We start from the raw sequence: 24,026 nt of genomic DNA on the forward strand, positions 1-24,026 counted from the left end.
TAGACACTTTTGCGGAGACCAAAAACAATTGGAATAACATCGGTCAATTGATAAACTAATAAAATATGTAAAAACTAATATTTTTTTAAACAACTTCGATAAAAACAACAGCTTACTACTTTAAGCTGCGAATATTTTAATAAGTATGCACTTTATAAATAATAATTTTATGATATAATTGTTTAACGAAGTTATTAGAGCATTCGCTGGAAAGTTCAAATACAAAACAAAATAAAATTTGCGATTATTTATCAGTTAGTTTAACTTAGTTTTCAAAAAGTTTAAGTTCCAGATTTAAAAAGAAAAGAAAACTAAAATATACAGCTGTTGTTTCACCACGGAACTAGTATTATTTCTTATTAACTTATTATATGGAACTTTTTAAGAAGTTAATACAGTTTTTATTATAAAAAACTTTTTTATTTGATAACAATTATACTTTTAGAATTGTTTAAGTAAGTTTTAACATATAGTTATGATATAAAGGAGCTGAAAATTGGTATTAGTAACTATTAATATAAACAAGTTTAAATAAAAAATGACAACTAATTATAAATGTTTTTTCTAAGGAAAATAGTTAAAAAAGTTATAAAAACAAAAAAAAAGCAAAAAAATGGTAAGAAAATTAAAAACATTTAAAAGTAAAATTCATCTTGCAATGTCCTGTTTGCATTTTAAAAGAAATTTGTTAAGTTTATTGAATTTTCTTAAACTAATTTCAATAACGAATTCAGTAAAATAAATTAAAAGAGAAACTTTATGTTATGTTATATTATCAAAAGTCTGTTAATTTATTTAGAAAAATGTTGGGTTTTATATGGAACAAATACAAAATAATTATAATATTTATACTTTTTGTGTAGTTTTTGACAATATAATTCAAATTAAAACAAATATTTTTGTTTTTACTGTATATGCACAACAACTGACATTTAATTTTGGTGCAATTGACATAAAAAAAACATTTATTTTGATGTAATAATTTTCTGATTAATTTTACTTACTAAACTAAACTAATTTTCACTGTACTTTTATAATTAAACATACTTTACAGTTAAGTCTTGCTATTGAAAATTATAGATTTAAATGCTATCAACCTCCTATAAGTTTTCTGATTTAAATTCATTATATTCTTTTTTCTCAACTTCAAGAATTTTTATAATAACCTAAAATTAAAGCAAATTAAGTTAAAATAAATATCTTAAGTAATATAGAGTAACAAGGAATATTTAAGAACAATTTATAATCAGCGTTGTATAAACAAAGGAAATGTGCGTTTGAACATATCGAAAGATATTGTTAAAAAACTGAAATGCTTTTTATTTAAACGAAATATTGTTCATTGGAACTTTAACGACGTCACAAAAATCTTACAAATGTGCGAGCAAAATTAATTGAATTATTTTAGCAAAATAATTTTAAAGTTTAATTTCAAAGTTTGACAGTAAAAGTTGCCGCAATTTTTTGTGCAGTTATTGAAATATTACTTTCTTTATTTAGGCTATTTTTACTCAAGAATTACTTTTATATAAATAGCAGCAGTAAAAGTTGCAACTAATAACTTACAAACTAAGTATCAAAGTTGTATTTCAGCTATCATAGTGATAAAAAAAAACTGAGAGAAAATTTTTAATAGTTTTATTGTTAAAAAACATAACTTAAAGTAAAAAAAAGCTTAGTTAATAAAAACTTATTTCTACACTATTTGGTAATTAATGAAATTAGCTAGAAATCTCCAAAAAATTAATTTGACGTCATTTAGGTGTTGCTGCAACTAAGTAGTTGCAAAACAATGAAAATTTTGTATTTTTGATTTAAAAGCAAAAAACATAAATGGTGTTCTAGACCACTAAAATCTTTAACTCAAGTTTATGTTTATAGAATGTAACCAATACTGGAATAAACAAAACATTTAACATATAACATTAGTTAATTTTAAGTGTTAAAATTTTGCTTAAAGTTAATTTTATCAATATTCTTTTTTTACAATAGCCATATCATTCGGAGTAGTAGTGTGTCATTTTTTTATGATAAATATAAAAAGAAATATATGATTAACATAGCATAAATTTAACTTAATCACCTATTCATAATTTTAAGAGCTATTGAGCTAAACTTAACTTAAAAGCTAGTTGACATCACTACTAAAATGTACGTTCATTTATTTAAAAATTAGATAGTTTTCTAGCGTTTATTAATTAGTTTAAGTTTTCAATATTGAAAATAAAAAACTATAAAAAATTAATAAAGTACCACATTATATAAAATAAACATTATGTTTTAAACGAGTTAGACATATATAGAAAAAGTTTTAATTATGATTATTTATTATACACAACGTTTTTACAAAGGTCTCAAATATGATTTCTGTGGGAAAAATGTCACTTTCGTCAATGCATATTACAACTAGATATATAGTTAACTTATAAGAAACCATTAGCGTTTAAATTACTGTGACGTCAGTAGGATGCTAACGAAATTATTAGGATCAAAAAAAATCATCTTAATTTATCTACTATATGTATATTACTATAACTTTTTAAAATATTTTGATTTTTGTTATTAATAATATTATTATTGTTATTGCTTTTCTTATTGTTATTTTAGTGATTGTTATAGTTATTGTTAGTATTATTATTATTATTATTATTATTATTATTATTATTATTATTATTATTATTATTATTAGTATTATTATTTTTATTATTATTATTATTATTATTTTTATTATTATTTTTTATATTATTATTATTATTATTATTATTATTATTATTGTTATTGTTATTGTTATTGTTATTATTATTACTATTACTATTATTATTATTTTTTTTATTATTATTATTATTATTATTATTATTATTATTATTATTATTATTATTATTGTTATTATTATTATTATTATTATTATTATTATTATTATTATTATTATTATTGTTATTGTTATTGTTATTGTTATTATTATTATTATTATTAAAATTATTATTATTATTATTATTATTATTATTATTATTATTATTATTATTATTATTATTATTATTATTATTATTATTATTATTATTATTATTATTATTATTATTATTATTATTATTATTATTATTATTATTATTATTATTATTATTATTATTATTATTATTATTATTACTATTATTATTATTATTATTATTATTATTATTATTATTATTATTATTATTATTATTATTATTATTATTATTATTATTATTATTATTATTATTATTATTATTACTATTAGTATTATTATTATTGTTATTATTATTGTTATTGTCATTAATATTACATTCAAGGTTTTTAACAATATACAAACGTAACTTAACAAATACATACAATTTTAAACAATTACATAACAACATTTAAAAATAATTAATATTGTAAAAACTATAACTAAAAATATCGTATAATATATGGTACAGAGAAAACTTTAGTATTAAGTAAAATATTTTAAAATTTATCTAGTACAGTTTTTGACAATTATGTTAATAAAAAATTAAAATACATCTTGATTTATAACTTATTTTTGTTAGTAAAAACTATTACTACAAATCAGATTCAAATTACACCATAGAAAAAGTTGCAAGAAATTTGAAGTAACAAGAATTTTGAATTTTTTAATTATACCTCGATATTGTTCTTATAGTTAATAATAATTATAAGCTTTTTAAAATCACAATTATATCTTAAATCCTAAAACATATAATTCCAAAAAATACAAATATCAAAGTTTCATTTTTAACAAGAGTTTCAACATATCTCTTTAAAATATTTTTATTTCTCAGTCTTACTTAACAATTTCTTGCTTCTTTTTTATAATAAACAAAGAGGAATAGAGATTCAAAGAAGTAAATTTTCTATAAATTTTTAGACACTTTTGCGGAGACCAAAAACAATTGGAATAACATCGGTCAATTGATAAACTAATAAAATATGTAAAAACTAATATTTTTTTAAACAACTTCGATAAAAACAACAGCTTACTACTTTAAGCTGCGAATATTTTAATAAGTATGCACTTTATAAATAATAATTTTATGAAATAATTGTTTAACGAAGTTATTAGAGCATTCGCTGGAAAGTTCAAATACAAAACAAAATAAAATTTGCGATTATTTATCAGTTAGTTTAACTTAGTTTTCAAAAAGTTTAAGTTCCAGATTTAAAAAGAAAAGAAAACTAAAATATACAGCTGTTGTTTCACCACGGAACTAGTATTATTTCTTATTAACTTATTATATGAAACTTTTTAAGAAGTTAATACAGTTTTTATTATAAAAAACTTTTTTATTTGATAACAATTATACTTTTAGAATTGTTTAAGTAAGTTTTAACATATAGTTATGATATAAAGGAGCTGAAAATTGGTATTAGTAACTATTAATATAAACAAGTTTAAATAAAAAATGACAACTAATTATAAATGTTTTTTCTAAGGAAAATAGTTAAAAAAGTTATAAAAACAAAAAAAAAGCAAAAAAAATGGTAAGAAAATTAAAAACATTTAAAAGTAAAATTCATCTTGCAATGTTCTGTTTGCATTTTAAAAGAAATTTGTTAAGTTTATTGAATTTTCTTAAACTAATTTCAATAACGAATTCAGTAAAATAAATTAAAAGAGAAACTTTATGTTATGTTATATTATCAAAAGTCTGTTAATTTATTTAGAAAAATGTTGGGTTTTATATGGAACAAATACAAAATAATTATAATATTTATACTTTTTGTGTAGTTTTTGACAATATAATTCAAATTAAAACAAATATTTTTGTTTTTACTGTATATGCACAACAACTGACATTTAATTTTGGTGCAATTGACATAAAAAAAACATTTATTTTGATGTAATAATTTTCTGATTAATTTTACTTACTAAACTAAACTAATTTTCACTGTACTTTTATAATTAAACATACTTTACAGTTAAGTCTTGCTATTGAAAATTATAGGTTTAAATGCTATCAACCTCCTATAAGTTTTCTGATTTAAATTCATTATATTCTTTTTTCTCAACTTCAAGAATTTTTATAATAACCTAAAATTAAAGCAAATTAAGTTAAAATAAATATCTTAAGTAATATAGAGTAACAAGGAATATTTAAGAACAATTTATAATCAGCGTTGTATAAACAAAGGAAATGTGCGTTTGAACATATTAAAAGATATTGTTAAAAAACTGAAATGCTTTTTATTTAAACGAAGTTATTGTTCATTGGAACTTTAACGACGTCACAAAAATCTTACAAATGTGCGAGCAGAATTAATTGAATTATTTTAGCAAAATAATTTTAAAGTTTAATTTCAAAGTTTGACAGTAAAAGTTGCCGCAATTTTTTGTGCAGTTATTGAAATTCTACTTTCTTTATTTAGGCTATTTTTACTCAAGAATTACTTTTATATAAATAGCAGCAGTAAAAGTTGCAACTAATAACTTACAAACTAAATATCAAAGTTGTATTTCAGCTATCATAGTGATAAAAAAAAAACTGAGAGAAAGTTTTTAATAGTTTTATTGTTAAAAAACATAACTTAAAGTAAAAAAAGCTTAGTTAATAAAAACTTATTTCTACACTATTTGGTAATTAATGAAATTAGCTAGAAATCTCCAAAAAATTAATTTGACGTCATTTAGGTGTTGCTGCAACTAAGTAGTTGCAAAAAAATGAAAATTTTGTATTTTTGATTTAAAAGCAAAATAACATAAATGGTGTTCTAGACCACTAAAATCTTTAACTCAAGTTTATGTTTATAGAAAGTAACCAATACTGGAATAAACAAAACATTTAACATATAACATTAGTTAATTTTAAGTGTTAAAATTTTGCTTAAAGTTAAGTTTATCAATACTTTTTTTTTACAATAGCCATATCATTCGGAATAGTAGTGTGTCACTTTTTTATGATAAATATGAAAAGAAATATATGATTAACATAGCATAAATTTAACTTAATCACCTATTCATAATTTTAAGAGCTATTGAGCTAAACTTAACTTAAAAGCTAGTTTACATCACTACTAAAATGTACGTTCATTTATTTAAAAATTAGATAGTTTTCTAGCGTTTATTAATTAGTTTAAGTTTTCAATATTGAAAATAAAAAACTATAAAAAATTAATAAAGTACCACTTTATATAAAATAAACATTATGTTTTAAACGAGTTAGACATATATAGCAAAAGTTTTAATTATGATTATTTATTATACACACCGTTTTTACAAAGGTCTCAATAGTGATTTGTGTGGGAAAAATGTCACTTTCGTCAATGCATATTACAACTAGATATATAGTTAACTTATAAGAAACCATTTGCGTTTAAATTACTGTGACGTCAGTAGGATGCTAAAGAAATTATTAGGATCAAAAAAAATCATCTTAATTTATCTACTATAACTATATGTATATTACTATAACTTTTTAAAATATTTTGATTTTTGTTATTAATAATATTATTATTGTTATTGTTTTTCTTATTGTTATTTTAGTGATTGTTATAGTTATTATTAGTATTATTATATTTACTATTATTATTATTATTACTATTATTTTAAGTGTTAAAATTTTGCTTAAAGTTAAGTTTATCAATACTTTTTTTTTACAATAGCCATATCATTCGGAATAGTAGTGTGTGACTTTTTTATGATAAATATAAAAAGAAATATATGATTAACATAGCATAAATTTAACTTAATTAACTATTCATAATTTTAAGAGCTATTGAGCTAAACTTAACTTAAAAGCTAGTTGACATGACTACTAAAATGTACGTTCATTTATTAAAAAATAGTTTGTTTTCTAGTGTTTATTAATTAGTTTAAGTTTTCAATATTGAAAATAAAAAACTATAAAAAATTATAAAATACCACTTTATATAAAATAAACTTTATGTATTAAACGAGTTAGACATATATAGCAAAAGTTTTAATTATGATTATTTATTATACACACCGTTTTTACAACGGTCTCTAATATGATTTCTGTGGAAAAAATGTCACTTTCGTCAATGCATATTACAATTCGATATATAGTTAATTTATAAGCAACCATTTGCGTTTAAATTAGTGTGACGTCAGTAGGATGCTAAAATAACTATTAGGATCAGAAAAAATAATCTTAATTTATATACTATATGTATATTACTATAACTTTTTAAATATTTTGATTTTTGTTATTAATTATATTATTATTGTTATTGTTTTTATTATTGTTAATATAGTGATTGTTATAATTATTATTAGTATTATTATTTTTACTATTATTATTGTTATTATTCTTATTCTTATTCTTATTGTTATTGTTATTGTTATTGTTATTTTTATTGTTATAGTTATAGTTATAGTTATAGTTATTATTATTATTATTATTATTATCATTATCATTATCATTATCATTATCATTATCATTATCAGTATCATTATCATTATCATTATCATTATCATTATCATTATCATTATTATTATTATTATTATCATTATCATTATCATTATCATTATCATTATCATTATCATTATTATTATTATTATTATTATTATTATTATTATTATTATTATTATTATTATTTTTATTATTATTATTATTATTATTATTATTATTACTGTTATTATTATTATTATTTTTATCATTATTATTATCATTATTATTATAATTAAATAAAAAAAGTTTTTCTTTGTTTTAATAGTTAAGACTTAAAATGAAAATATTTAATTCTGAATGTAAAAAAAATATTTGCTTTTATATGGTACAAACAAAAAAATAATTATAATATTAATACTTTGTTTTTGAAAATACAATACAAAAATAAAACAAAAATATATTTTTTACTGTTTACTCACAATAACTGATACTTAATTTTGATGCGATTGACATAAAAAATAAAAAATTACTCTGATTAACTTTTTATTTTCTGTTAAACTATGCTCACATAACTAAATTAACTTTAACTATAGTTTTATACTCAAATTTATTTTACAGTTAAATTTCAGCTTTTGAAACAATAGATTAAAATGCTATAAACCTCCTCAAAATTGTAAGTTAAATAATCAATATATACTTTTTTTTTAACTTGAAAAATTTATAAAAAAAACAAAATTTAAAGAAAATTAAGTTAAAATAAATATCTTAAGTATTATAGAGTAACGAGTAATATTTGAAAAACGCTTTGTAATAAGCGCTGTAAAAACAGAAGGAGATGTGAGTTTGAACATATCATAAGTTACGATTAAAAGACTGAAATGCATTTTTATTTAAACGAAGTTATTGTTCATTTGAACTTCAATGACGTCACAAAAATCTTACAAATGTGCGAGCAGAATTAATTAAATTATTTTTGCTAAATAATTTTTAAGTTTAACTACAAAGTTTGACAGTAAAACATGCAGCAATTTTTTGTGCAGTTATTGAAATTGTACTTTCTTTATTCAGCCTATTTTTACTCAAGAATTACTTTTATATAAATAGCAGCAATTAAAGTTGAAACTAATAATTTACAAACTAAGTATCAAAATTGTATTTCAGTTTTCATAGTGATTAAATAAAACTGAAAGAAAATTTAATTTTTAAAATTTTCATTATAAAATACATAACTTCAAGGATGAGAAAAAAAAATATTTAATAAAGACTTATTTCTACAATTGTTGTTAATTAATGAATTTAGTTAGAAATCTGCCCAAATTTTTTGTGACGTCATTTAGGTGTTGCTGCAACTAAGTAGCTGCAAAATAATTAAATATTTGTTTTTTTTTATTTGATGACAGAAATCATATAAAGTCTAGGTCTCTAAAATGTTAAACTCAAGTTAATGTTTATGCAGTGTTACCAATACTTAAATAAACAAAACTTTAAACATATTACATTAGTTAATTTTAAGTGTTAATATTTTGCTTAAAGTTAAGCTTATGAATACTTATTTTTTTACAATAGCCATATCATTCGAAAATTTAGTGTGTCACCTTTTTATGTTTAATATGAAAAGAAATATATAATTAATATAACATAAATTTAACTTAATCAACTATTTATAAAATTAACAGTTATTGAGCTAAACTTAACTTAAAAGTTAGTTAAAATCACTACTAAAATGTATGTTCATTTATTTTTAAATTATTAAGTTTTCTTAGCGTTTGTTAATTATTTAAGTATTCAATATTGAAAATAAAATACTATAAAAATAATATAGTATCATTTTATATAAAATATACCTTAAGTTTTAAACACAATGGACATCTATAGCAAAAGTTTTTTACTTAAATTATTTATTTTACACACCGTTTTTACAACGGTCTCAAATATGACTTCTGTGGCAAAAATGTTACGTTTATTTATGCTTTAAATACAATTAAATATATAGTTAACTTAGAAGATACCGTTTGCGTTTCAATTGCTGTGACGTCAGTAGGTGGCTAAAGAAATTATTAGTATCAGAAAAAATCATCTAAGTTTATCTACTACAAGTATATTAATATAATTTTTTTAAATACTTTGATTTTTATTATAAATAATATTATTATTGTTATTGTTTTTATTATTGTTATTATTGTGATTGTTATAGTTATTATTAATATTATTATATTTACTATTATTATTATTACTACTATTATTATGATTATAAATAATAATATATGATCATCATTACTATTATTATTATTATTTTTATTATTATTATTATTAATTACATTATTAATTTTATTATTATTTTTATTTAAAGAAGGTTTTTAACAATATACATACGCAACTCAGCAAATACATAAAATTTAATACAATGACATAACAAGATTTAAAAATAGTTTTTATTGTAATAACTATAACTAACAAACATTGTATATTACATGGTACAGAAAAACTTAAGTATAATATTCAAAAAATTATTAAGATTTGTTTTTGTTTAAAATTATTATTTTTGACAATAATGTTCAAAAAATTAAAATACACTTTGATATATAATTTATTTTTGATAGTTAATACTATTACTACAAATCGGATTCAAATGACATCATAGGAAAAGATGCAATAAATTAACCAACAAGGATTTCGAGTTCTTTAATTATACCTCGATATTGTTTTTATAGTTATTTATTATTAAAAGCTTTAAAAAATTTCAATTGTATCTTAAATTCTAAAACAAATAATTCCAAAAAATACTATTATCAAAGTTTCAATTTCTACAAGAGTTTCAACATATCTCTTTAAAATATATTTATTTTTTAGTCTTAATTAACAATATTTTGTTGCTTTTTTATAATAAACGCAGAGGAATAGAGATTCAAAGTTGTAAATATACTAACAATTTTTAGCCACTTTTGCGGTGAAAAATTTGGAATAACTTCGGTCAATTGATAACATTTAAAATAAGTAAATATTAGTAATTTTTTGATCAACTTCGGTGAAAACGACAATTTGCTACTTTAAGCTGCAAGTTATTCTAAGAAGTATGCACTTAAAAAATAATAATTTTGCGATATAAATATTTAACTAATTTATTAGACCATTCGCTGGAACTTATTAAGTTTATAAAATTTTCTTAAATTAATTTCAACAACTAATTCAGTAAAACTAAAGTAAAAGATAAACTTTATATTATGTTATATTTTCAAAAGACTGTTAATTATATTTTAAAGTTTTTTATTTTATTTTAACAGTAATGATTTTTAATAAAAAAACATAAAAAAATTTTTTGCTATATATAATAGAAACATAAAATAATTATATTAATTATACTTTTTGTGTAGTTTTTGAAAATATATTACAAAAAAAAACAGATTTTTTTTTCACTTTTTACTTCAATAACTGAAACTTAATTTTGATGCAAATGACATAAAAAAAGAAACATTTATTCTGATTTACTTTATTTTTCTTTAACTATTCTTACAAAACTAAATTAGTTTTCACTGTACATTTATACTCAAATATATTTTACAGTTAAATTTTAGCTTTTGAAACTATAAGTTAAAATGCTATTAACCTCCTCAAAATTTAAAGTTAAAAGATCAATATAGACATCTTTTTTTTCAATTTAGAAAAACTATATTTATAGAAACCTAAATTGGAAGCAAATTAAGTTAAAATTAAGTAAAAATAAAAATCTTAAGTAATAGAGAGTAACAAGGAATATTAAAAAACGCTTCATATTAAGCGCTGTAAAAACAGAAGGAAATGGGCGTTTGAACATATCATAAGTTATTTTGAAAAGACTGAAATGCATTTTTATTTAAACAAAGTTATTGTTTATTGGAACTTAAATGACGTCACAAAAATCTCACAATTGTGCGAGCAGAATTAATTAAATTAGTTTTACTAAACAATTTTCAAGTTTTTGGCAGTAAAAATTGCCGCAATTTTTTTGCAGTTATTGAAATTGTTCTTTCTTTATTCAGCCTATTTTTACTCAAGAACTACTTTTATATAAATAGCAGCAATAAAAGTTGCAACTAATAATTTACAAACTCAATATCAAAATTGTATTTTAGTTTTCATAGTGATTAAAAAAAACTCAGAGAAAAATTTTAATATTTTTGTTATCAAAATACATAACTTAAAGGATGAGAAAAAACCTTAAGTTAATGAAAACTTATTTCCACACTTTTTTGTAATTAATGATTTAGCTAGAAATCTGCCCAAAATTTTATGTTACGTTATTTAGGTGTTGCTGCAACTAAGTAGCTGCAGTTAAATGAATTATTTGTAGTTTTAATTTGAAAACATAAAACATAAAAAACCTAGGCCTCTAAAATGTTAAACTCAAGTTAATGTTTATGCAGTGTTACCAATACTTAAATAAACAAAACATTAAACATATTACATTAGTTAATTTTAAGTGTTAGGATTTTGCTTAAAGATAAGTTTATGAACACTTTTTTTTACAATAGCCATATCATTCGAAAATTTAGTGTGTAACTTTTTTATATTTGATAGGAAAAGAAATATATGACTAATATATCATATATTTAACTTAATCAATTATTCTTTATATTAACAGCTATTCAGCTAAACTTAACTTAAAAGGTAGTTAACACCACTACTAAAATGTACGTTCATTTATTTTAAAATTATTAAGTTTTCTAGCGTTTGTTAATTATTTAAGTATTCAATATTGAAAATAAAGTACTTTAAAAATAATATAGTATCATTTTATATAAAATATACCTTAAGTATTAAACACGGTAGACATATATAGCAAACATTTACTTAAATTATTTATTAAACACACCGTTTTTACAACGGTCTCAAATATGACTTCTGTGGCAAAAATGTTACGTTTATTTATGCTTTAAATACAATTAAATATGTAGTTAACTTAAAAGAAACTGTTTGCGTTTCAATTTTTGTGACGTCAGTAGGTGGCTAAAGAAATTATTAGTATCAGAAAAAATCATCTAAATTTATGTACTACATGTATATTACTATAACTTTTTAAAATATTTTGATTTTTATTATAAATAATATTATTATTGTTATTGTTTTTATTATTGTTATTATTGTGATGGTTATAATTATTGTTAATATTATTATCTTTACTATTATTATTACTACTATTATTATGATTATTAATAATAATATTATGATTATCATTATTATTATAATTTTTTCTATTATTATTACTAACATTATTAATTTTATTATTATTCTTATTTAAAGAAGGTTTTTAACAATATACATACGTAACTCAGCAAATACATAAAATTTAATACAATGACATATCAAGTTTTAAAAATAGTTTTTATTGTAAAAACTATAACTAACAAACATTGTAAATTACATGGTACAGAAAAAACTTAAGTATAATGTTCAAAAATTTATTAAGAGCAGTTTTTGACAATATTGTTCAAAAAACTAAAATACATTTTGATTTATAAGTTATTTTTGATAGTTAATACTATTAATACAAATCGGATTTAAATGACATCATAGAAAAAGATGCAATAAATTTAAAGTAACAAGGATTTCGAGTTCTTTAATTATACCTCGATATTGTTTTTATAGTAATTTATTATTAAAACCTTTCAAAAATTTCAATTATATATTAAATTCTAAAACAAATAATTCCAAAAAATACTATAATCTAAGTTTCAATTTTTACAAGAGTTTCAACATATCTATTTTAAATATATTTATTATTTAGTCTTAATTAACAATTTTTTGCTGCTTTTTTATAATAAACGCAGATGAATAGAGATTCAAAGTTGTAAATATTCCAACAATTTTTAGCCACTTTTGCGGTGAAAAATTATGAATAACTTTGATCAATTGATAAACTTTTAAAATAAGTAAATACTAGTAATTTCTTGATCAACTTCGGTGAAAACGACAATTTGCTACTTTAAGCTGCAAGTTATTCTAATAAGTATGCACTTAATAAATAATAATTTTGCGATATAAATATTTAACTAAATTATTAGACCATTCGCTGGAAAGTTCAAATACGAAACAAAATAAAACTTGCGATTATTTATTAGTTAGTTTGACTTAGTTTTTAAAAATTTTAAGTATCAGATTTAATAAGAAAATAAAACTAAAATATTCAACTGTTGTTTCACCACGTAAATAGTATTATTTATTATTAAATTATTATATTGAACTTTTCAATAAGTTAATCCAAGTTTTTTATAAAAAAGTATTATAAAATTATATACCAACAATTTTACTTTTAGAATTGTTTAAACAAGTTTAAAAATGTAATTAAGATATCAATAAACTAAAAATTAGTATCAGTAACTATTAACATAAAAAAATTTAAAAAAAAATTTCAACTAAATATAACGATTTTATCTAAGTAAAATTTTTAAACAAGCTATTAAAACAAACCAAAAGCAAAAAAAAAGGTAAGAAAGTTAAAACACTTAAAAGTAAAATTTATCTTGCAATGTTCAGTTTCAATGCATTTTAAAAGAAATTTATTAAGTTTATAAAATTTCTTAAGTTAATTTCAATAACTAATTTAGTAAAACTAAAGTAAAAGGAAAACACTATGTTATGTTATATTTTAAATTAATTAACCTTAAAGTTTTTTTTTTGTTTTAAAGTAAAGACTTCTAATAAAAACATTTTATTTTTAGATGTAAAAAATTATTGGGTTTTATATAATATAAACAAAAAAAGACTATTATATTATTACTTTTGTTTAGTTTTTGACAATATAATTAAAAATAAAACAAAAAATTTTTTTACTCTTTACTCACAATACTTGAAATTTAATTTTATTGCGATTGACATAAATAAAAGAAACATTTATTCAGATGTACATTTTTTTTTTTTCTGTCGAACTATTTTTACAAAATTAAACTAATTTTCACTGTACTTTTATACTTAATTAGATCTTATAATTAAATCTTAGTTTTTCAAAACTATAGGTAAAACGCTATTAACCTTTTTAAAATTTTAAGTTAAAAAATCAATACAAACATTTTTTTTTCAATTTAGAAAAACTATATATAAACCAAAATTTGAAGCAAATTAAGTTAAAATTAAGTAAAAATAAAAATCTTAAGTAATGTAGAGTAACAAGAATATTAAAAAAACGCTTTATAATAAGCGCTGTAAAAACTAAAAGAAATGTATGTTTTAACATATCATAAGTTATTATTAAAAGACTGAATTACTTTTTTTAAACGAAGTTATTGTTCATTGGAACTTATTGACGTCACAAAAATCTTACAAATGTGCGAGCGGATTAATTAAATTAATTTTACTAAACAATTTTCAAGTTTAAATTCAAAGTTTGGCAGTAAAAATTGCCGTATTTTTTTTGCAGTTATTGAAATTGTTCTTTCTTTATTCAGCCTATTTTTACTTAAGAATTACTTTTATAGAAATAGCAGCAATAAAAGTTGCAACTAATAATTTACAAACTAAGTATCAAAGTTGTATTTCAATTTTCATAGTGATTAAATAAAACTGAGAGAGAATTTTTAATATTTTCATTATCAAAATACATAATTTCAAAGATAAAAAATAAAACTTTAGTTAATGAAAACTTGTTTCTATCCTTTTTCGTAATTAATACAATTAGTTTGTTTTCAGCAAATAGTTTTCCAATTATAGTTTAAATAGAAGTAAAACTATTAGCAGTTTAAATTGCAATAAAATTCTCGGAATAAAAAAGGTTTTTTTATTCGTAGATTTTTTTTATTCAGTAAAATAATTGACTAAATAAAAGTAATTTTAATTAGAAAATAAACGAAGTATATCTAATAATACAAGATAACTTCTTATGTTTATAAAGTAAATATACACGCTTTAACGTAACTAGAATAAGTAAAGTACACTTATATTAAATTATTTTTAAAAAGAAATATCATTACTACAGAATGATTATTAATTTCTATATATCTAATTTTGTAATAAACAAAAATAAAAATATTTAACAAATAAATTGTTACATATAACATAAAAATGGATTATTTAAATTATTTTTTATATTCCACTAAGAACATTTTCTTTCATAATTTGGACTAAATTACCAATTCCTACAACATGCTTATATAATTAATAAAACCAACAAACACCTAATTAAAAGAGAAAAAAAACACTATAGTATTTGTGCAAATAAAACAGACAATTGTAATCAAATCTAATTTAAGTAAATTTTTCTAAAAACTTTGATTTTTTTTTTAATAAAGATTTCAAATTAATTTTTTGCAACAAGACAAAATAAACAAATTAATATTCGAAACTTATTATTTTGCCACAGATCATATCAAGCTGGCTAAACTTGTGACGTTACTTATAATTGTAATGACATGTTAAATGAAAATAATAATTTTTGTAATCAGTGTACTATTTAAATGTAGCTAGACGCTTTAAAAGGGTCTTTAAAAACAAAAGAAAATTAAATTGACTTTTAATAGGTACAAAAGTATTTTGCTTCAGTATTATTAAAAAAAAAGTTGACTGACAACATTAAATTTTTTGATTTTAAGTAGTTTACCACAAATCACAGTAAACCGGTTTTACTCATGAAGTCACTTAAAAATTGTTGATTTCAAGTTCAAGTTTACTACGTAACTGAACGTTTCAGACAAGAAAATATTTAACAGTTATAAAACACGTTTGCTTCAACAATAACTTGTAAATACAATCTCAAAAATGGTTATACTTATACTGCAAAACAAGCAGAAAATTTTTGATTTCAAGCGTTTTAATCTCAATAAACTGGATAATTTTGTGACTTCACTAAAAAATTTTATATGTCAAGTTCAAGTCTACTGGATTACTAAATCACTAAAAATTTCAAACAGGAAAACTTTCAGACTTGTGAAATCACATTTGCTTTAACTTAAACTGAGATGTTCATTACAAAAATTGTTATACATACAAATAACAATACCAGCAAAAAAGACTCGAACGGACCAAAAAGTATAAACTTTTTCGTTAATGATCATAATTAGTTAAAGGGCATTGACTTTAAGTTGCAATATTTGTAAATTAAAACAGTTTTGTTTTAGCAAAAGTTTTCATGAAAATAGAAAAGACAAGAACCTTAAATTTTGTCTTCCTAAAAAATTAAACTTTAATAATATCCCTAAACAACAATAAGCAATTATGAAAAATACTAAATTGCTTATTTTTTATAAAATATTATATGATTAGAAATAAAAAAATTGATATTCTTATAAAGATAAATGAAATTAAAACACAACTTTGCTTGAAGAAATTAAACGTAATTAAATATATATAATATGATAGCGCATTTTAACGTTATAGTTTTTTAGTTTGCACTTTCAAAAAAACTTAAAAGTTTAATTCAAAATGTTTTTCCACAAAATAACTAACTTCAATATGTTAAAGCCAACTTTGTTATAAAGAGATATAACATTTAAACTTTCATAATTCTTTTAAAAACAATTTATAAAAATTAAAAATTATGTCAAGCCTAAATTTCAAACCTTTTAAATAGTACCAAAAGAATCTGAGTCAAAATAAATCTTGCTGGGTTGTCATTTTAATCTAAATGTATTAAATTTGTTTTTAAATAGTTAAGTTAGAAAATTTAATTAGATAACAACTGTACACGCTGTACTTTTTGAAAGTTCATTAGAAAAATTGTGTAAAATTAAAAGCAACAAAAGTTTGTATTAAAAAATGTTACAGATATTTTAAAAAAGTTCAAAATAAAAAAATAAAGTCGCTGTTTTAAACAGCTATATAAATAAAATATTTTGAAATTAATATGTAGTTTTAACTAAGATAATATACAATAAAGTATAATTAGGTCTTAAAGGTAACGCTTTTAAAGAAGAGTGTTTATTTTAAAACGCTCGTTGCAAGCGCCATAAAAAAAAGAATACCAACAGAAGCAATTAAGCAAAAACTACTTAAAAAAATACTAATTTTAAGTAATGGTGATAAATTTTTGCTTTGGCACTTTAATTAGCTGCAATATAGCATTTTTGTAATTTTCAAATATTCATTGTTTTTTAAAATAGATCATTAGATAAAATAAAATGTATATTTTCTTTTAACATTTTTAAAAGTTATATGTACTTTAAAACTATTTAAACACAATACAATATCAGCTTTTTTTAACAATCTATTTAAAATTTTTAATACATTTTTGTCACAATAACATCAAAAGTTTTAAACCGTGATCAAATATATGACTCATTATTGTTTGATTCTAAAAAAAACATATGTTTTAAGTTTAAAATTTTTTAAAGGTCAAAACTTTTAAACATTAATATTAATGAAAAATTAAACACATCTTAAAACTGTATTTTAAGAGATTACACTAAAATAAATATAGATTAATTTCGTTAACTTTAGTTACAACAACAACAACTAATGAAAAATTTTAAGTTCAAATTTGCAAAAAAAAAATAAGAGGCGATAAATTTAAAAAAAAGTTAATTATTTGTAAATGGTTATAACGTGCATTATACAGATTAATCTATATGTAATACTTCAAAATTTTGGTAGATTTTTTCTACAACAATTTCGTGTTCCAATTTTTATTTATTAGTAATATAAGTATAAACTAAACTAACGGATTAAATTGACACCTTCAAATACAAGGTACACAAGCTGAGAGCTTTGTTCTCCTCAATCACACCTAAAGATTTATTTGTAAAATTGTTATTAAACAATCTGAGTTAAAAATATCAAAAAGATTCTAGTAAAAAGCTATTAAAAATCAAGGTTTGGATATTTTAAACAAAAAAAGAAGTAAATACTCATAAATACAACGGAAAACGTCAAAAAAACAAAAGTCTGAAGAGTAACATTTTTGTAAATTATTTCAGATAGAGAGTTTAAAACTTGAATAAAAAATTTAAATAACCTAAATTTCGTTTTAATGTTTACAATGTAGCTAAAGTTGTTTGCTAACATATTTAAAAATTAAAATAATAGGTTAATAATCCTACATATTATTTTATTTTTTTTTCAAGTAAGTATATGACTACACATTAATGATTTACCAAAAAAAATGTCAAGCAGAGAGTTGTACGCTAGTTTAAAATTTAGATAAAAAACAAATTAACATCAAAAAAAAAAAAGAAACATTGAATGCAAAAGGTTTTGCGGAAACAAAATCCTTTTTAAAACAGCAATTAGTAACAGCTTCAATAACAATTAAAGAAGATATGTTAAATCTATAATAAATTTGTTTGACAGAAAAATTTATTAATGATACATTTTAGTAGCTTATGGAAATTACTGGTAAGCAAATATTTGAAATCATCATTTTTATCCTACCCAAATTGTATTTAAATAATTCAAACCAAAAAAATAACATAATAATTTTAATTATATATTAAACTCAAATAATATTATGTTATAGCAAGTTATAAATAACTACAGATATTTAATAAAACACTTTCAAAACTATATCTTAAAATTTTACAGAGGATTTATACTTAAATCACTAAAATTGTTGTTTAATTTTAAAAAGCAACCAATTATTTAAAATAACTATAGAAAAGTAAAAAGCTAAAAAGTAGTTGTACCATTAAAATTAACTTTAGATTTTGTATAAATTTTTGCCAATTTATATAAGTTGTAAATACTTAAAAATAAAATATTTTGCTTATTATTATTTAGGATTATTTTCAGTTACAGTTATATAGCATAAATTATAGACTGATATACAGTTTTTAAATGAAAAAATAACATAAAGTTTTACTAACAATACTGGAATGTAATGATAAGATGATTATAAACTATTTTTAAAAACTCATCGTATACTAAATTATACCTCAATAAACTTTTTTTTTTTTTTTTTTCTTGAAAGTTTTTGACCTGAAAAATTAATTAAACTCAATATTTTTTTATTTTATGTTTTTAAAATCAAAAATAAATTAATTATATTTTACTGTTTAAACTAGTAATAAGTGACGTCACTTGTTTGAAAAGTTAAATTTTCTAAATTCTGTAGAGTTTTAAGGTTTGCTTAACATATGCATAAAATATACTTTAATATTGGTAAAATTATTTTATTTGTATATGATTTTATTGTTATTTATAATTTGAATGAAATTAGTGTCAATAAAATATAAAAGAAGATTAAAGTTTAAATTATGTATATAATGTTTATGTTTCTACAGATATGACACTTACACTTTATATAAAAATTTCAAAGATAATACTTTGATAAAATTAAACAAGACTCGTTTGATTAAGTTTGTGTGACTTTTTTCCAGATAAATTTATTAAGATAGATCTTCTTAATTAGCATTAGTAAACTCTAAACAAAAGTCTAGCATAAACAGTTAATTATAAGATAAACAAAACAAAGTAGAAACATAAAATAATGTAAAAATAAAGTTATTAAGGGTTTACTTCGTAAAACAACTAATAAACAGTTATGACACTAAAATGAAAGACAATTTTTTACAAGTTTTTTTTCGACATATTATAACAGGGGTCGGCAAACTGCGGCCCGCGGGCCAATTGCGGCCCGCGAAGGGTAAATCTGCGGCCCGCGAGCACGTTATTTTTTTGAATGGAATGCGGCCCGCGAAAGAAAATTTTGTGGCCCGCGAGCATGTAAAAGTGGCCCGCTGAGCAAAAATATATTTCAAATAATTTTTTTTTCGGTAATTCGATTTAATTTGTTTAGTTTGGTTTTAAGTCTCTGTATAACATTTAGAAATAATTAGAAGAAGTTGCTACTTTAATTTAAAAATGTGAAAAAGACAGATTAGCAATCTAACAGGATATTTTTCTGAGTTTCATAATAACTTCTATTTTATAACAGCAAGTAATTATCTGAAAAAAGAGTGCTTGAATTTAATAAGTTAGTTATATTATACCTATTTATCAAATAAACTAAATGCAAATGTTTTCCATTTTGTACAAAAGAAATGCACAGTAATTAACTAAAGTGTCATTTCTTTATAGCTTAGATATTCTTTCCAATATATTTTATACCTAAGTTTGTTTTTTCTACATGTAATATCTAAATTTGTACAGACACAATTAAAACAATATATATGGCATAAACTAATATAGTTTTTGTTAGGTATACATTTCCATTTTTCAAACATTGATTTTGTCAAACTAAGTTAACTTTTGTGCTTTGCATATCAATACACACATTTTCTGTTTTTTGAGCTACCTATTTAATATAAATTAGACTTTGGGATAGTTTATAAACATTGACACACACTCAGACTATCACTATTTGAAGACTTCAAATCTCAGGCCAACTAAGTCATTTTATAAGTTTTTGGCTAGAATTGTTTTTTGTATACAAACATATCAGGAATATTTTTGTTAATTCAGGCTCGCTTTTTTACTTAAAAGAGTTGCAAATTAAACTTATGATGTAAGTTTTGCTCAACCCAAAGTGTTAGTTTCAGTTGTAATATATCTAATTCAAGCTTTGAACTTGAAAATTAATGCTTAAAAGTTTTGGAAAAAAAACTTGAATTTGAGAATTTTTGAAAAAGACTGGAGTTTCAAACAATTTTTACATGTAAAGTAGTGAAATTTCGATTTGACACATGAAATTTAGCAAATAAACATTTTTTTTATTAAAAAATATACTAAAGTAGCTTAACAGTGTTTTTTATTATTGATATACTTTATAAGACACTGTTTAAACTTTAATTAAACTTTATACTAAAAATAAAAGAAAGAATTGTACTTCCAATTTCCAAAACTTTTGGTGCATTGCACCTTTACTTGTAAAATTTCACCGATTTTTGTGCTTCGTGTTTGAACTAAACCAAGAAATTATACTAAAGTGTCAAAGTTAAAAAACATCTCTAATAAAAATTCTCAGATGAGCAATAGTTTTTCTATCAGTGCTCTCATCTTAACATATTGATTAAAGTCATAATTTGATTTATGCGACTTTAATGCATTTCCTAAATAGGACTTTTTGTTGTGATTGAAGAAATAAACAAAAGTTTTTCATTACTGCCAACAAAAATTCTTTAAAAAAGTTTTCAATTATAAACGGTATCTCATTATTAATAATAATTTTTGCTACTTTATAACTTGCCTTAACAACTTTTTTCTGTAGTTACTGAAGATAATCATGTGCTTTGTTGGAACTGACTTTGGTGATTTGTTTTTTTATCGTTTCTCGCAATAACTCCTAACTAACGTTTTTTTTTTTGTTGCTCGTTTTTTATTTTACAACTAATATTATTAAACTCTTATTGCAGATAAAGAATTGCTGTAATGCTTAATAAAAAAGAGGTTTTTCTCTTCGCTAATGACTCAATTAAGTTTTATACTTTTGTTAAAAATGTTTAAGAAAGTTAATTGTCCACTCCAGCTGACTTATATTTTTTTGGCATGTAATTTGTTTACTGTTAATAAGTTTTGTTGTTTCTTTATGTTGTGAACTTTGTTTTATCTGGGTTGCTACGCAAACAGGCTATTTTAAAAGCTTGAAAACCCAGATGTGTGTGAGACTTTTATTTCAAACACTTTAAATAAATCTTAGAATTCCCAGAACAGTTTTTATGACTGTAGTGTAGTTTACTAATTGTAGTTTTTTCTTTTTTTTTTACACTTTGTGTACTTTTTAATGATGATGATATTTTTACTAGGTACTTGAGCTTGATTTACAACGATTTACTATCTTTTCAAACTTTTAATGAACTTAGGCTGGTTTGATACAACTCAGACATTTTTGTATTTTAAGTGACAACCATGTAAAAGACAAATTACTAATAAGATATTTTATTTAAAGATTCGAAAATTAATTATGTTAAAGAATTTGTTCTAGCTTTCTATAATACAAACAGGTATTAATTTTATTAAATTAACTAATTACTAAATTTTTTAATGAAAGTAAACTATTTAACACGCAAAAACTTTTTTTTGAAGTTAACATTCTTAGAAATATGAAAAAAGGGGTTGATAATATAACAAATATATAAAAGTAACTAATAAATTGTCTTTTAAGTTTGGTTTTTATAGAGAGTTAAATTGTATGTAAAATTACATAAGCATTAAATTAAATTTAGTAAGTGCTTATAAAAGTACATAGTTTATTAACACTTAAATATATTAGTCAATGTGAATTTTATTCTAATTTTATTTAATTTAATTTAAATAGTCATTCTATGTATAGCTAAAAGTAATTTAAAATGATAAGGTGAATAAAAGTAAAACTTTTCTCTAGTGTGACTAAAACTAAAACCAAAAAACTATTCAAGTGTCACTAAAACTAAAACTGCGGCCCGCAAAGACTTTGTAAACTTGAAATTTGGCCCGCGACCACCAACTGCCTGCCGACCCCTGTATTATAAGAACATAACAAGTATACATAAAATTTTTAAAAAAATGTTAAAAATATTTTCAAAACATACCAAAGCCAGTTCAATGTTACGAAAAATGCAAAGGTTAATTGTTTTAACGTAATTTAAAACAGGTTCTAAAAACTTATAAGAGTTAGGGATAAGTTAAAAACAACAAGTTAAAGTGAATTCAATGCGCTAAAAAGTCAATAACTTTTTACACTAATGAAAAAAATAACTTTTTTCAACGCTTTTTTGAATAAAGTTTTAAAAGTAAAAAATGTAAAAATAGATTTTAGATTATAAAATATTAAAATACTATAACTGATACCAAGTAGATAAATTATTGCAAACGGTTTTAAATAATATCATCGTTTTAATTTTTAGCTGTTTTTGCAACAGCTTTTAAATAGATGAGCTATTTTCAGACATTTTTAAGATATAATACTAAACGAACGTATACTAGTATATTTACGAACGTTGCAAATTTTTGTCGCATTTGCTAACTACGTCAACTATGGAAAATTATTTTTCATAAACTCTTGAGCTTTCAAGTTGTACTTATAAAGAAAAAAAAGTTTGAGTAAAAATGAATAAAGTATTTTTTTCTGTTTTAAATTCTAAAAATACTCCTTGAAAGTTTTAAACTAAACGGTACAAATAGAGATCAAAATTAGACATAGGATTTTACAAAATATGTTAAAAATAATTTCAAAACATACTAAAGCCAGTTTAATGAAGAAAAAATGTAAAGGATAATTGCTTTATCGTATTTTAAAACAGGCTCTAAAAACTTATGAAAGTTCAAGATAAGTTTAAAACAACATGTTAAAGTGAACTTAAATGCGCTAAAAAATCAATAACTTTTAACAGTAAATAAAAAAAAACTTAATTGTTTTAAACACGTTTTTGTATCAAGTTTTATGAGTAAAAAATGTGAAATTAGATTTTAGATTATAAGTATTAAAGTACTATAACTGATATCAAGAAGATAAATTTTTGAAAACGGTTTTAAATATTATCATCGTTTTAATTTTTAGCTGTTTTTGCAACAGCTTTTAAATATATGAGCTATTTTTTGATAAAGATAAATAGTTTATAATAGTCAACAAACGTACTTATATATTTACGAACGTTGCAAATTTTTGTCGCATTTGCTCACTACGTCAACAACGGAAAATTACTTTTTTATAAACTTTTGAGCTTTCAAGTTGTACTTATGAAGAAAAATAGTTTGAGTTATATGAATAGGTATTTATTGAGTATCATTAAATAGTGTACTAAATGCATAGAGTTATTATTCAAAAACTATTATTTTTCATTGACAAAACTTTTG

General features: G+C 20.8%; 1 long non-coding RNA gene across 1 annotated transcript in view; it reads right to left on the reverse strand.

Moving 5' to 3' along the window:
• LOC145839386 (uncharacterized) overlaps positions 1–24,026 on the reverse strand; it is a 39,200-nt gene that overhangs the window by 4,083 nt on the left and 11,091 nt on the right. Inside the window, exon 4 of the long non-coding RNA XR_014370054.1 lies at positions 17,981–18,045. This is a non-coding gene — a long non-coding RNA (uncharacterized LOC145839386). The remainder of the gene's footprint in view (positions 1–17,980; positions 18,046–24,026) is intronic.

The sequence above is a fragment of the Thalia democratica genome, chromosome 6, assembly GCF_965202585.1.
Source record: "Thalia democratica chromosome 6, ktThaDemo2.hap1.1, whole genome shotgun sequence".
Lineage (NCBI taxonomy): Eukaryota > Metazoa > Chordata > Thaliacea > Salpida > Salpidae > Thalia > Thalia democratica.